This window comes from Coffea eugenioides, chromosome 6 (assembly GCF_003713205.1).
Source record: "Coffea eugenioides isolate CCC68of chromosome 6, Ceug_1.0, whole genome shotgun sequence".
Classification (NCBI taxonomy): Eukaryota; Viridiplantae; Streptophyta; class Magnoliopsida; order Gentianales; family Rubiaceae; genus Coffea; species Coffea eugenioides.
In genome coordinates this window covers 37564858-37579842 of record NC_040040.1, presented here as the reverse complement: position 1 = coordinate 37579842, position 14985 = coordinate 37564858, and the positions used below count along the sequence as shown (strand labels likewise).

The window sequence follows — 14985 nt, the reverse complement described above, 5'->3', positions numbered from 1 at the left end:
ATGGCTCTTAATTTCTGAAATTAGCATTCCACGTGGCAAACCACAGGGGCAATTTTGTCCGTCAATCCACTGACCGTTTACTTACATTAATGGCATCAACTGAAAAGAAAAAAAGCGGTGGAAGCCAACTGAAGTGCCTGGTCTTGGGAGGAAAAAATAAGGACTCAATTTCCAGCCCTAAATTCTGTGTCAGAAATCGTCCGATCGTCGGACGATATTGATGAAGCCGTCAAGGGCAAAACAACGAGTGGTCCAAACTTTTCAATGCATAGATATGGGTGAATTGACTTGCCGGCACGGTCAAAGTAAAAATCCACTCTAGAGACGCGCAGAAGATTTTAGCCCTTGACTTGCGCCGTCCTGCACTTCCTCTTTTTTCCTTCCATCTAAAGTTCTAAACCCTAACCCTAATTCCCTCTTCCTTTTTGGTTTACCTCAACCGATTCAAGCGGGCTGATTCGGTGATGGAAAGGTTCCTCAAATTTTCCGTCTGAAAATTGTAGGAGTGGTGGGCTATCGGGTGTTCCATTGCTTAGGGTGCAAAGATCAGATAGTACTAACGCAAAGAAGATTGAAATGCAGTACTAATAAATAGAGTAAAGACGCAAGAGTTGTCAAAGGAAAAGGAAAAAGAAGCAAGAATAGAGACCAAATGTGGTGGGGACATGGCTACCATTGTGCTCGATATCCATATCACAGTGAGGAGGAAAATGGGCCCCCAGGTGAGTTGCCGGATGAATTGGAGAATACTCACAGTTCCATTCCATTTATGCTCACAGAATCACGAATCAAACTCGTCCCAACAAACCCCTAAAGAGAACCACCCAAAAAAAGAGAAAAAAGAAAAGAAAAGAGGGACGATAACAATTCGCACAACAATCAACGTTTCTAATGAGCCACCTCCAAAAAATTATCCTCCACAAGACCAGACACTTCAGTTGGCTTCCATCGCTTTTTTTCTTTTCAGTTGATGCCATTAATGTAAGTAAACGGTCAGTGGATTGATGGACAAAATTGCCCCTGTGATTTGCCACGTAGAATGCTAATTTCAGAAATTAAGAGCCATTACCGACAAAATGGGCACGAATTTACTGATTAAATAGTTTAGTGGTCAATTATTGACAAAAAATAATTCGATGGCCAAAACATGATTCCGAGAAAAGTTTAATGGCCGCCCAAGTTTTTTGCCCTAACAAATTTGACCAAGATAAAAGTTTTCAAATCAATACTTTCTTGCCTTGATCATTTACATTCGTGAGAGAGAGAATATTTGAAAGAATCAACTTCATTTCTTCTCCTTTTAAACATCTGAGACAAAGAGAGCTTGGGAGTCTTCCTCCTCCTTTTCATTGTTTCAGTCAAGAGAGAGAGGAGTTGAGAGACCTTTCTTCTTCATTTTTTCAACCAAGAGAATATAGAGATTTGAGAGAAACTAGAGTGTCTTGTCTCAATTTCCAGTCAAGAGGAAGCTGTCCATCCAGCTTACTTGAACCATGAAGAAATGAGGAAGGTGGGCCAACTTTCAGCTTGATTTGGAGCAGAAAAATAAGATAATATGATTGAGAAACTTCAATCTTTCCTTACACTTTAGAGAGATGTGGATACATGTTTGATTTGAAGTATCCTATTTGTAACCTATTTGTAGTTGGAAAGTTTCCAATTTGAACCGAACCAGTGAAGGCTGTCATTTCTTTTAGCTTTTGGTTTATTTTGTTGCAAGTTTGCTAGAGAATCAGTTATTTCTTTGATAGATGAATCTTGGTAGAAATATGGCATGTATGTGAGGTTTTTGGCTGCTGAAATTTCTAGGAGGAAGCCGACAGGGTTGAGCTGTGAATTTTCAGCTCTTATTTGCAGTTTTGTTGAGTTTTGCTAGGAAATACTTGATTAATTCCTTAGCTTATGTTATAAACATGTTATTGTGTGATTTATGGTTGAAAGTAAGTAAGAGAGGTGCTATTTTGGTGAGAAAAATTGAAGAGAGCTTGCTGGACATTTTCAGTCTGAACCGTAGGATGTGAGTTGTGTTTTTTAGCTTGTGGGTTCCATTTTTGTTGAGATTTTTCTACGAGATTCATGCTTTATAGTTACTTAATGATATACTGCACGATTTATGCATAAATCAAGAAGGAAAGTTACAATTTAACCATGATTCAGGGCTGCAAATTTTTATCCCGAAATAGGTTACATACATGTTTCAGGGTTGCAAATTTAACCATGATTCAGGGCAACAACACGTATGTAACCTATTTTGGGATAAAAATTTGCAGCCCTGAATCATGGTTAAATTGCAACTTTCTTTCTTGATTTATGCATAAATCGTGCAGTATATCATAAGGTGACTATAGAGCATGAATCTCGTAGAAAAATCTCAACAAAAATGGAAGCCACAAGCTGAAAAACACAACTCACATCCTACGGTTCAGATTGAAAATGTCTGGCAAGCTCTCGTCAATTTTTCTCACCAAAATAGCACCTATCTTACTTACTTTCAACCATAAATCACACAATAACATGTTTATAACATAAGGTGAGGTATTAATCAAGTATTTCTTAGCAAAACTCAACAAAAGCTGCATCCTCCTGGAAATTTCAGCAGCCAAAAACCTCACATACATGCCATATTTCTACCAAGATTCATCTATCAAAGAAATAACTGATTCTCAATCAAACTTGCAACAAAATAAACTAAAAGCTAAAAGAAATGACAGCCTTCACTGGTTCGGTTCAAACTGGAAACTTTCCAGCTACAAACAGGTTACTTCCATCGGTTTCTACCTCTATCTAACTTCAAATCAAACATGTATCCACATTTCTCTAAAGTGTAAGGAAAGATTGAAGTTTCTCAGCCATATTACCTTATTTTTCTGCTCCAAATCAAGCTGGAAGTTGGCTCACCTTCCTGATTTCTCCTTGGTTCAAGCAAGTTGGATGGACAGCTTCCTCTTGACTAGAAATGGAGACAAGACACTCTAATTTCTCTCAAATCTCTATATTCTCTTGGTTGGAAAAATAAAGAACAAAGGTTTCTCAACTCTCCTCTCTCTCTCTCGGCTGAAACAATGAAATGGAGAAGGAAGACTCAAGCTCTCTTTCTCTCGGCTGTTTAAAAGGAAAACAAATAAAGTTGGTTCTCTCTCTCACGAATGTAAATGGTCAAGGCAAGAAAGTGTTGGTTTGAAAACTTTTGTCTTGGTCAAATTTGTCATGCCACATTGGATAAGTGTCATGCCATTTGGGAAAACTTTTGTCTTGGTCAGGGTTGGATAGATGATTGACAAGTGGCAAAATAAGAAGTAATACCTATCTAATTGTCTCTAATTTATCAATATATCTAGTTCTCCTCCAATTATCTCTTAACACCTCTTGATACATAATCCCTTTAGCACAAAACTCCCTTTTTTCCACTAAATTTATTGCACACAACTCACTAGTTGGTCACACTTGCATAACGCACTATGAAACTCAACATCCAATAAATTGAATGAGGCAATAGAAATAAAAATGATGACTCAACCATTAAATTAATCAAGAGTTTAAAGCAAGGTAATTAAAATAAAAAATATGAAAATAATTTTCGAAACCTCACACTCTCTCCCTCTTAAAAGAATTTCGTCCTCGAAATTTTTACTTTTATTCGCAAAAGTTTGGGATGTTACTTCAGACTGATCATAACCTATTTCATACTAAATATCAGGTACAAATATTCCATTTCAACGTCAATAATGTATTATCAACTCCCGAAATAGTCAAAGTAACAATCTCTTCAAATGCATTTACAAGTTAGATTACCTCACCATTAAAACTAATGAAAGATTCTTTAGTAAATTGTATATCTTCTATGTCCGATACCAAATCAAATAGTATGATTATTACTTAAACACATCAATGGCTCTTAAGTATTCTAAATGAACTCAAACATTTCAAACATTGGGTTTTCTAGTAACTCAACAACTCTTATTGGACATTAGGCCAAATAACCCTCCAATTCCCAAAAATCACTTTTTGTTGTTCAAGGCGAGGATTCCACTCACAAACCATCTCTAACATTTTCGACTCGTCGATCATGAATCCCGCTACTTGAACCTTTCAACTTAGAGCATCCGCCACTACATTGGCTTTTCTAGGATGGTAATTAATAGTGCACTCATAGTCCTCCAAAAACTCCATTCATCGACTTTGCTTCAAATTCAATTCCTGCTGGAAGAATAGATACTTAAGACTCTTATGATCAGTGTATACCTTGAAAATCACCCCATATAAATAATGTCTCCATTTTCTCAAAGCAAAAGAATAGCAACTAGTTCTATGTCATAGATCGGATAATTCTGCTCATGAAGTTTTAACTTTCGAGAGGCATATGCAATTGTTTTTTCCTTTTACATTAACACACATCTTAGTCCTTCCTTCGAGGCATCAGTATACACAATGAACCTATCATTTCCATTCAAAAATGCTAAAACAGGCGCTGTAGTTAACCATTTCTTAAGCAACAGAGAATTCCCAATTTGGTTTAATCATTGGTGGCAATTTATCAGTATTTGATTTTGAATTAGAATTTATCAAAGGAGAAAATAATTCTCTTCCTGATTTTTTGACAAGAGAGTTTCTACAGGGAAATGGAGCAAAGTAAGCAATTGCTCAAGGCAATCCGAAAAAGATACAATGATAAAAATAATACGAAAAAATATCTTCGTATTATTTCAAGAGATACAATACATTATGTAGTTCAAGGAGAAAAAATTAAGAGAATTGAAGTCTATGATATTCCAAAATATGATGAAGTGAAGATGAGACCTTCAAAAGCTATTATTAGTATTAGAGAACGATGTTTTGCAAAAAGAAGAATGATTGATCTTACAATATTACAAAGAGAATGGGCTAAAAGAGTCCATGGAGAAGATGATGAGTCAATAGAAGGATATAATTATGAGATCAGAGAGAAAAAGCAAAAATTAAGTTGTATTATTTGTTAAATTTTGCAGGATTATGGATTCAAAAGCAGGAAGTTCTAGACTTAAGACTCCTCAAAATTATGAGATGAGTCTTACTCCTGTAACTCAAAATAGATTTCAATTATTGCAAGATTTTTCAGCATTGACTTATAGTCAAGCTGCTCGTACTCCAACTTCTTCTCAAATAAGACCAATTCAACAAATTCCAAGAACCCCTGAGAAAACCAATGAAAATCCCTATTTCACAAAACCCTTTACTCAATACATTACTTTAACTAGATTTCAAGAAGTACCTCTTTATAATATACTCAAAGACTTTTCCCTTCAAAATGCTTTTGGCAATCAGATGACCCATCCAAAAATTTAGATTATTATGAATTAATTCTCATAGATACTCAATTTGTGGAAATTTTTCCTATTCCAGATAAAAAGAACCCAGAAATAATCAGCCATTCAAAATGCATTATAAAGAAAGTTTGTTCTCCTAATGAATGGACTTCTCTTTATTCAAAGAAATCCTTCTCAGTTAGGTTTATTCTAGATGGATTCTCTTATCAAGATTACAAAATGGCTTGGTATCGTGCTTTTTTGTATAGACCTTTCAATCATTCATGGTTCTTCACATTTAAAGAAACTTGCAACAGAGAATTCCCAATTTGGTTTAATCATTGGTGGCAATGGTTTGGGCCTCAAAAAGAAATTCTACCTCCAAACGTTTTAATGGGATTGCAGACTTATCTCAAAAAAGCAGGGGGGGAAGAGTATACAAGGCCAATTTTATTACACATGGAGTTCAAAGTTCCATGGATTTTTTGCTGGAGTTTCAAAATTCATCAAGAACTAGAAAAATCACTTCCAATGTCACTAGTCAGAGAATTCAAGATCACATGGTGGATAGGATTCAATCAAGAATTCTGTGATCAAAAGAATGTTTTGAGATTTTTAGAAACAGGAGAAAAGCTCAAGTGGATAAATCCAAATCAGCAAACTGTAAAAGGAGTTAGTACCCTAACAACTCCACAAAAGAAAGAAAAAGAAAAATCAAGCAACTCAGCCTCAGAGACAATTGCAAATGATTTCTTAATGTAGAAGATGATGCAGAATCCGGAGATGCTTAAAGAATATTTGAATTATTTGCAGAAGCAAGACAAAAAAGAAGAAGACAAAAAAGATGAGTCAGCTGGGTCATCGTCAGAATCTACTTTTGATCCTTTCGGTGGTCCTTGTGCTCAAGACTCGGCAGACTTTTGATAAAGTTGTCGGCCAAATTTCAAAAGAAAATCTCAAAAGCAACCAATCAGAAGAAGATAAGGTGTCGGCAGAAAAAAGCAAATGAAATTCAAATGAAAGTGTCGGCAATCAAATGAAGATGAAATTCGAAGGCAAAAAGCTCTATAAATAGCATTCAAAACCCAATGTAGAGGCATCGAGTGTTTTTAGCTGTTCTAAGAAACTCTCTGAAAGCCTCTTACTTCTAGTTTCTAAATTCTTCTGTTATCATATTTCAATATTTAAAAGATTTGAAGTTTGATTTCATCTCAAAAGCTCTACAATTTAAAGCTTCCGTTTCAAAGGTTACTCTGATTTTCTGTAAGTTCTTTCTTATGCTCATAATTTTATATTTAAATAGCTTTATTATATACCTGGTGATGCGGAGGTCGAGAGCGCTATCCACGTGGAGCACGTGAAGGTGCCATTGGGGCCTATGACACGAGCTCGATCGAAGAGGTTAAATGAAACACTACAAACGTTGGTTCATATGGCCCGAGAGTCAAGTGGAGAGCCAAAGGCCATTGAGGGCCTCAACGAAGCTAGAGATGTCATCTTACTTGCGACCATTCATGAGGATTAGTTACCCAAGATTCGGCCAAGGGCCCATGGCCCATCCTTAGTTAGTAGAGTGTAATAAAGAGGTCCAACTAGCCTGTGGGTTGGACCTTAGTCGTTGTTAGTCCTTGAGTCAACAGGCCAGGCCATGTGGGCCACGTAGTTAGTCCCTACGCTGAGCTGGTTCGGGGGTCTCGCTAGTGTCGGCCCAAAGAGAAGCCCAAGGGCTGGCCGAATTTCCTTGTATTTTCCAAGCTTTTATTAGGGTTTAGTCAAGGCTATAAATAGCCTTAAGTGATGTGTTACATTCAGTTTTTGATGATTAATAACATTACATTGAGAGTTCTCTCAAAGCTTCATTGAAGCACCTTGAATATCTTAGATTTGTATCTTAGGTATTCAATTGACTTATCAATCTAGGACCGCGCTAGATTGTGGCGTCTTCTACAAATACCGAGGTTCGTTGACCACGTGATCAACGGGTTTAGGTGATCCGCTGCATTCGTCGTCTTCAACGTGAGACTCTACCTTCTAGATCCAAGCTTTTTTGTACGGGTTGCATCACAAGGTTGGTGCCGTTCGTATCAGCTGGCATCAGAGCTAGTTGAAGGTATCACGTATATTCCTTGTTACTTGTTCCTTGTGTCGTTTGCTTTCCTTCTTTTGGCATCGTTTTTCGTTGTTTTGTTTTGTGTCAATTCTGCCCGTTGTTGTCTCAAATCTGCCCACATGTAATCCGAATCTGTTTGTTGTGTTTGAGTCAAAATTTTCTGTCCAAAGCATCTACAATCTGTCCAAGGCAGTTCAGCCTTGTTTACTCTTGTTCTTGCGTGGAAAATTTTGTTTGTGTCCCCTTCGGTGGTCGTGAGTCGTGTGCGGCTGCCCCACTCTTGTGGTGAGTCCGTGAGTCACTAGGGTTTAGAGATTTTGAGTCAAAAAAAAAAAAAAGAAAAGGAAGAAAAGAGAAAAAGAAGGAAGAGAAACGGCTGCCATACCTTTGTTTCCGTTGCTTTCGGAAATTATTACTTGCACTTCGTGAGTTTGGGGACTGTTTTGAGTGGTTGTATACCCTGCTTTGGAAGTGGAATACACCTTGGCCGAATTGAAATCTTGAAGTCAGACCTGTGTGTGTTGAGAAAATTGACAAGTCCGTGAACCTGTTTTGGTTTACTCTTGGCCGAATCTGATTTGCTCAATCTGATTGAGTTGCTTTCTTTCTTGGTCGGCCATACACAGTTTGGTAGTTGGGGTAATTCGGTAGTGCATGAAGTCCGATTGGTTTCCCTTTTGTCATGCATGAAACCTGAATTTCTTTCCTTTGTCGGCCATCCACAATTAGTTGCGGTCAACCAGGTCCCAAACGAAGAAAGCTCTAGCTGTCCAGTTTTTTTTTTTTGTTGTCTCCTTGCAATTCGGGATTAGTGGGTTGTAAACCGTAGTGGGAAGTTAAACCACAGCTCTTGTGTTTTAGAAACAACCAAGTGCGTGACCTGTTTTGGATTTCCCAAAGCTGAAGCCGAATTGCATGAAAACTGATTTGGCTTGCCTTTGTTGGTTTTCCTTGTCATGCATGAAATCTGAGTGCTCTCCTTGTTGTCGGCCATATACAAGTTAACAGCGGCCAGCCAAGTCCCAACCGAAGACAACTCTAGCCGGCCATTATCTCACTTTATTGTTTTTAAAAAAAAAAAAAATTGTTGCTGCCAAAACAAAGAAATTCCAGAGTTTATTGCCATTACTTTGAAGATTACATAGTGGAGCCGAAAACTACAAATCATAGCAAACAAAATTAAAAGTTTTGGTCCACTACTTCTTGGAATTCTGGAACACTTTGATTCGTGGGAACTTGTTTCACACTTCTTTTAAAAAGTTTCTTGTATTCCCTTGCGGTAGTGAAAGGTTTTCGTGGTTTTGGAGTAAATTTCTTAGGAACACCTTGGGTAACCCGTTGGGGGGGAGCCTGAGGAGGGTTGTTAGTGCCACCTCGTTGGTTATCCATTCTCTTGCTCCTTGTCTTGCACCAATCCGAATCTGCAATTTTTGTGTTGCACCAAGAGAACCCAAACTTCAGCTTGCTATTTTGGAGTTAAAGATCACTGCATTGGGTATTTAAAACCCTAGGCCAGCCGTGCACTTTGGGGATTTTCCAAGGCCAAAAGGTTTCCAAGTCTTGAGTTTCCAAATTGTGCAAGCTCCCAAATTTAGTATCCTAAATTTCCTCCTACATTTTCTCACCATCTCCTACATTTTTAACCTTCCCATACTCCTACATTTTAGAAGCTTCCTTATGCTTTTCCCTCCATTTTCTTTTACGCCTCTTTCCCTCCATTTTTAAGTAGTTGGATGCCACCCATTTCTTCCCATTAGGAACCATTCACACATACTAACTAGCCAAGGCAGCGTGCGTTTCTAAAAAAAAAAGTATTTTGTTTGAGTCGTGTAGTATTTCGTCCTTTTGAGTCGTGTCTTCTTTCCTTCATTACTATCCGTGTCTTAGTCCTCTTTGGATCCTTTCATTTGAGTCTTGTCATTTCATTGTCCCTCGAGTCACTCATTCCATATTCTCCATTCCATTGAGGATTGCCACTCTCTCGTGCTTCAAATTGGAAGTTGATTGTTTGCCTGGGAGGATTTCTAATTTCTTCAACGGTAAGCTATCAAGAGCTTTTGAGAGTATTGGTGAGATTATTAGAGTGATATTTGAGTATCATACACGAGAGTGAGTGTATACACGTTAGGGAGTGAGTGAGGCATCCATTGCTATATTTGCTTTGCTACTAACCTTTTACAGGTCTACTACATCATGTCCGGTGGGAGCGAGGCCTCCAGATTTGACCCCAAGATAAACAACCAGGCATTGCTGAGTGAAGTCCAACGCATGCTTCGGGAGTCCATGGAATCCCTACACCAAAGAATGGACCGCTTAGAGCTTTCTCAAGCTCGGTCCAACGCCAGCCGTCTGGATGTGCCACCGCGCGAGGAGCTAGCCTCCAACAGCGAGGAAGAAGACTTCATCCGACGACCTAAGCAGGACTACCGGAGAACCGATGATGGATTAAAGGGGGTCAAGATCAAGATTCCCTCCTTCCAAGGCAAGTCTAATCCAGAGGCTTACCTAGAATGGGAGCAGCGAATCGAGATGGTGTTCGAGTGCCAGGACTACACAGATGAACAAAAAGTCAAACTGGCAACCCTTAAATTCACCGATTACGCTATTGTCTGGTGGGAGCAGGAGCGCACTAGCAGGCGCCGCAATAGAGAACGGCAAATTAGTACATGGGAGGAGTTACGAACCACTATACGAAAACGGTTCGTACCCAGCCATTACTACCGTGACCTATACCAGAGGCTCCAGACATTAGTCCAAGGAAGCCGTAGTGTGGAGGACTACTACAAGGAGATGGAGATCACCATGCTCCGAGCAGACATTGTGGAGGATAGAGGGGGCTACCATGGCGAGATTCCTTAACGGTTTGAGACCTGAGATCGCCGAATTGGTGGAGTTACAAAACTACGTGGATATGCCTGAGTTGATTGACAAGGCATCCAAGATTGAGAGAAGGCTTATGAGGAGGGGTAACCCTCGTAACCCTAGCTTCTCGGCCACGCCGGTGTGGAAGGGCAACTCGATCTTCGAGCGGGAGCGGCCTAACCCAGGGGTGTCCAAGTTTACCCCTAAGACCGAGCCCCCCAAGCAGGCCCCAAAGACAACTCCAAGGCCTTCATTCGACTCCTCCAAGCCACGAAGCCGCGACAAGTGCTTCAAATGCCAAGGATTTTGGCACATTGCTTCTCAGTGTCCCAATAGGCGTACCATGATTGTCTTACCAAGCGGAGATGTCGTTCTGACGACGAGGACGAGTTCGCCGAGATGCCTCCATTGATTGATGAAGGTGATGATTCCGAGGTGGAGGTTGAGGCCACTACTGAACAAGTGGGTGTTGCTCTAGTAGCCCGTCCGGCTCTTGCAACCCAACTCAAGAAGATGGATGAGGCCCAACGTGATAACATCTTCTACACACGATGTCACGTCAAGGGAAGAGTATGTAGCCTCATTATTGACGCGGGTAGTTGTACCAACGTGGCAAGTACTCTTATGGTAGAGCATCTTTCCTTGCCCACGTTGAGGCACCCTAGCCCATACCGCTTGCAATGGCTCAACGAGAGTGGCGATATCAAAGTCACCAAGCAAGTGGTAGTGCCTTTCCGGATTGGAAAGTATGAGGACGAGGTCCTTTGCGACGTCGTTCCCATGCAAGCTTCTCACATTTTGTTGGGACGACCATGGCAATATGAGAAGAAGACTACTCATGATGGATTTACAAACAAGTATTCCTTCTTGCACCATAACAAGAAGATGACACTTGTCCCTCTCACACCTCAGCAGGTGCATGAAGACCAACTGCGATTGCAATAAGAGCATGAACGAGAGTTGGCTAAGAAGTCAACCGATTCTAAAGCAATCATTAAGGCACCAGTCGAGAGGACATCTACCCCTGGATCATCTAGTCGCATGGAGAAACGGCCCAACTTGCTTGCCAAGAACAGAGAAGTTCGCAAGTTACTTTTGTCTAAGCAAGTTGTCTATGTTTTATATTGCAAAGAGGTGATCTTACTTTCTCATGAAGCACTCAATGACTTACCTCCTGAAATCTCCTCTTTATTACAAGAATTTGAGGACGTTTTTCCAGATGAGATCCCCAGTGGTCTACCACCACTTAGGGGGATCGAGCACCAGATCGACTTTATTCCTGGAGCATCCTTGCCGAACAGACCGGCCTACAAGATGGGTCCTGAAGAGACTAAGGAGATCCAGAAGCAAGTGGATGAGCTCTTAGAGAAAGGTTGGGCTCAAGAGAGCATGAGCCCATGTGCAGTTCCCATCATCCTCGTTCCAAAGAAAGAGGGCACTTGGAGGATGTGTATGGACTGTCGCGCCGTCAACGCTATCACAGTTAAGTATCGTCACCCTATACCCCGTTTAGATGATTTGTTTGATGAATTGTATGGTGCAGTCATATTCACCAAGATCGATCTTAAGAGTGGCTACCATCAAATTCGAATGAAGGAAGGGGACGAGTGGAAGACGGCCTTCAAGACTAAGTATGGTCTGTATGAATGGTTAGTTATGCCGTTTGGTTTGACTAACGCTCCGAGTACATTTATGCGCCTTATGAATCACGTGCTTCGTCCTTTCTTAGGCAAGTTTGTTGTTGTTTATTTTGACGACATTCTGATCTACAACAAGAGTCCTGAGGAACATGTAGCGCATGTACGAGCTGTCCTTGAGGTTTTGCGCCGGGAGAGGTTATTCGCCAATCTTGGCAAATGTACTTTCTGCACTAATGAGCTTGTTTTCCTTGGTTACAAGGTTAGTGCACAAGGCATTAGAGTGGACGAGAGCAAGGTCCAAGCCATCAATGAGTGGCCCGTACCCAAGACCATGAGTGAAGTTCGGAGTTTCCACGGCCTTGCGAGTTTCTATCGCCGGTTCGTGAAGGACTTCAGCACTATAGCTGCCCCTCTTACCGCCATTATCAAGAAGGATGTGAAGTTCGAATGGGGGGAAGCTCAGGAGAAGGCGTTCCAACTCCTTAAACACAAGCTCACACACGCACCCTTATTATCCTTACCTAGTTTTGATAAAGCTTTTGAGGTTGAGTGCGATGCTTCTGGTGTAGGAATTGGGGCCGTACTGATCCAAGAGGGAAGGCCGATCGCGTACTTTAGCGAGAAGTTAAATGGTGTCGCCTTGAACTACTCCACCTACGACAAGGAGCTCTATGCTTTGATTCGTGCACTGGAGACATGGCAGCACTACTTGAGGCCTAAGGAATTTGTCATCCACACTGACCACGAGGCATTAAAGCACCTCAAGTCTCAACAAAAGTTGAATAAGAGACACGTCTGGTGGGTCAATTTTGTGGAGTCTTTCCCCTATGTGATCAAATACAAAGCTAGCAAGACCAATGTAGTTGCCGATGCACTGTCCAGGAGGTATGCCTTGACTGCTTTACTTGATGCTAAACTTCTTGGATTTGACCTTATCAAGGATCTTTATGATACCGACTCGGATTTTTCGGATATCTATGCATCTTGTGTTAAGTCGGGTCAGGGTAAGTTCTTCATCCATGTTAGATTTCTGTATTGCCATGATAAATTATGCATTCCATCATGTTCTATTCGTGAGTTACTAACCCGTGAGGCTCATGGAGGTGGTTTGATGGGACACTTTGGTGTCACCAAGACTTTGAGTGCTTTACAGGAACACTTCTATTGGCCACGCATGAGGCGGGACGTGGAGCGAGTGGTGACACGCTGCATCACCTGTCACCGTGCCAAGTCCAAGCTCCAACCCTTTGGTTTGTACACATCTCTACCTATCCCTTCTGAACCATGGGTTGACATTTCGATGGACTTTGTGCTTGGTTTCCCTAGGAGTAAAAGAGACCATGATAGCGTCTTTGTCATTGTGGACCGATTTTCCAAAATGGCCCATTTCATTCCATGTCATAAGACGGACGATGCTACTCACATAACTGATCTTTTCTTTAAGGAAATTGTCCATTTGCATGGTGTGCCTAAGACAATTGTGTCTGATAGGGATGTTAAGTTTCTCTCATACTTCTGGAAGACCTTGTGGGGGAAGTTGGGGACTAAATTGCTATTTTCTACATCCAGTCACCCCCAGACCGATGGCCAGACTGAGGTCGTTAATCGCACCTTGTCTACTTTGCTCAGGGCCATCATTAAAAAGAATCTCAAAACGTGGGAGGAGTGTTTACCCCACGTCGAGTTTGCTTATAATCGTACAGTCCATAGTGCTACACAGTTTTCTCCATTTGAGATTGTTTACGATTTTAACCCATTGACCCCCTTGGATTTGATGCCTTTGCCTTTGTCTGAGCGTGCTAACCTTGATGGCAAGTAGAAGGCCGAGTTTGTCCAGACATTGCACCAGCAGGTGAGGGACAACATTGAAGCTCGCACCCAGCAGTACCTCAAGCATGCCAACAAGGGTCAGCGTCGCGTGGTGTTTGAACCAGGTGATTGGGTCTGGTTACACTTGCGCAAGGAGCGTTTTCCTGTCCAACGTCGTAACAAGTTGCTACCCCGTGGAGATGGACCATTCCAAGTTGTGGCGCGCATTAATGACAACGCCTACAAGCTCGATCTTCCTGGTGAGTATAATGTCTCGGCTACTTTTAATGTTGCTGACCTAAGTCCCTATCTTGCAGATGATGAGGTTGATTTGAGGACAAATCTTTCGCAAGAGGAGGGGAATGATGCGGAAGTCGAGAGCGCTATCCACGTAGAGCACGTGAAGGTGCCATTGGGGCCTATGACACGAGCTCGATCGAAGAGATTAAATGAAACACTACAAACGTTGGTTCGTGCGGCCCGAGAGTCAAGTGGAGAGCCAAAGGCCATTGAGGGCCTCAACGAAGCTAGAGATGTCATCTTACTTGCGACCACTCACGAGGATTAGTTACCCAAGATTCGGCCAAGGGCCCATGGCCCATCCTTAGTTAGTAGAGTGTAATAAAGAGGTCCAACTAGCCTGTGCGTTGGACCTTAGTCGTTGTTAGTCCTTGAGTCAACAGGCCAGGCCATGTGGGTCATGTAGTTAGTCCTACGCTAAGCTGGTTCGGGGGTCTCGCTAGTGTCGGCCCAAAGAGAAGCCCAAGGACTGGCCGAATTTCCTTGTATTTTCCAAGCTTTTATTAGGGTTTAGTCAAGGCTATAAATAGCCTTAAGTGATGTGTTACATTTAGTTTTTGATGATTAATAACATTACATTGAGAGTTCTCTCAAAGCTTCATTGAAGCACCTTGAATATCTTAGATTTGTATCTTAGGTATTCAATTGACTTATCAATCTAGGACCGCGCTAGATTGTGGCGTTTTCTACAAATATCGAGGTTCGTTGACCACGTGATCAACGGGTTTAGGTGATCTGCTGCGTTCGTCGTCTTCAACGTGAGACTCTACCTTCTAGATCCAAGCCTTTTTGTACGGGTTGCATCACAAGGTTGGTGCCGTTCGTATCACTTGGGTTGGTTCTGGTATCAGAGCCTAACCATAGTTATTGTTATTTTGAATTATTTCCTATATTAAATTTCTAATTCATGCATTCATGTTTAAATATCTCATTTAAGATTTTATCTTAATCATTGGTAAGACTTTGAAGCCTTGTAGGTCGG

The 14985-nt window shown here is 41.2% G+C and overlaps 1 pseudogene; it reads left to right on the top strand.

Annotated features, from left to right (window-relative positions):
- Positions 1 to 10303: 10303 nt before the first annotated feature.
- LOC113774131 lies at positions 10304 to 14613 on the top strand (annotated as a pseudogene).
- The last annotated feature ends 372 nt before the right edge of the window (positions 14614 to 14985 follow it).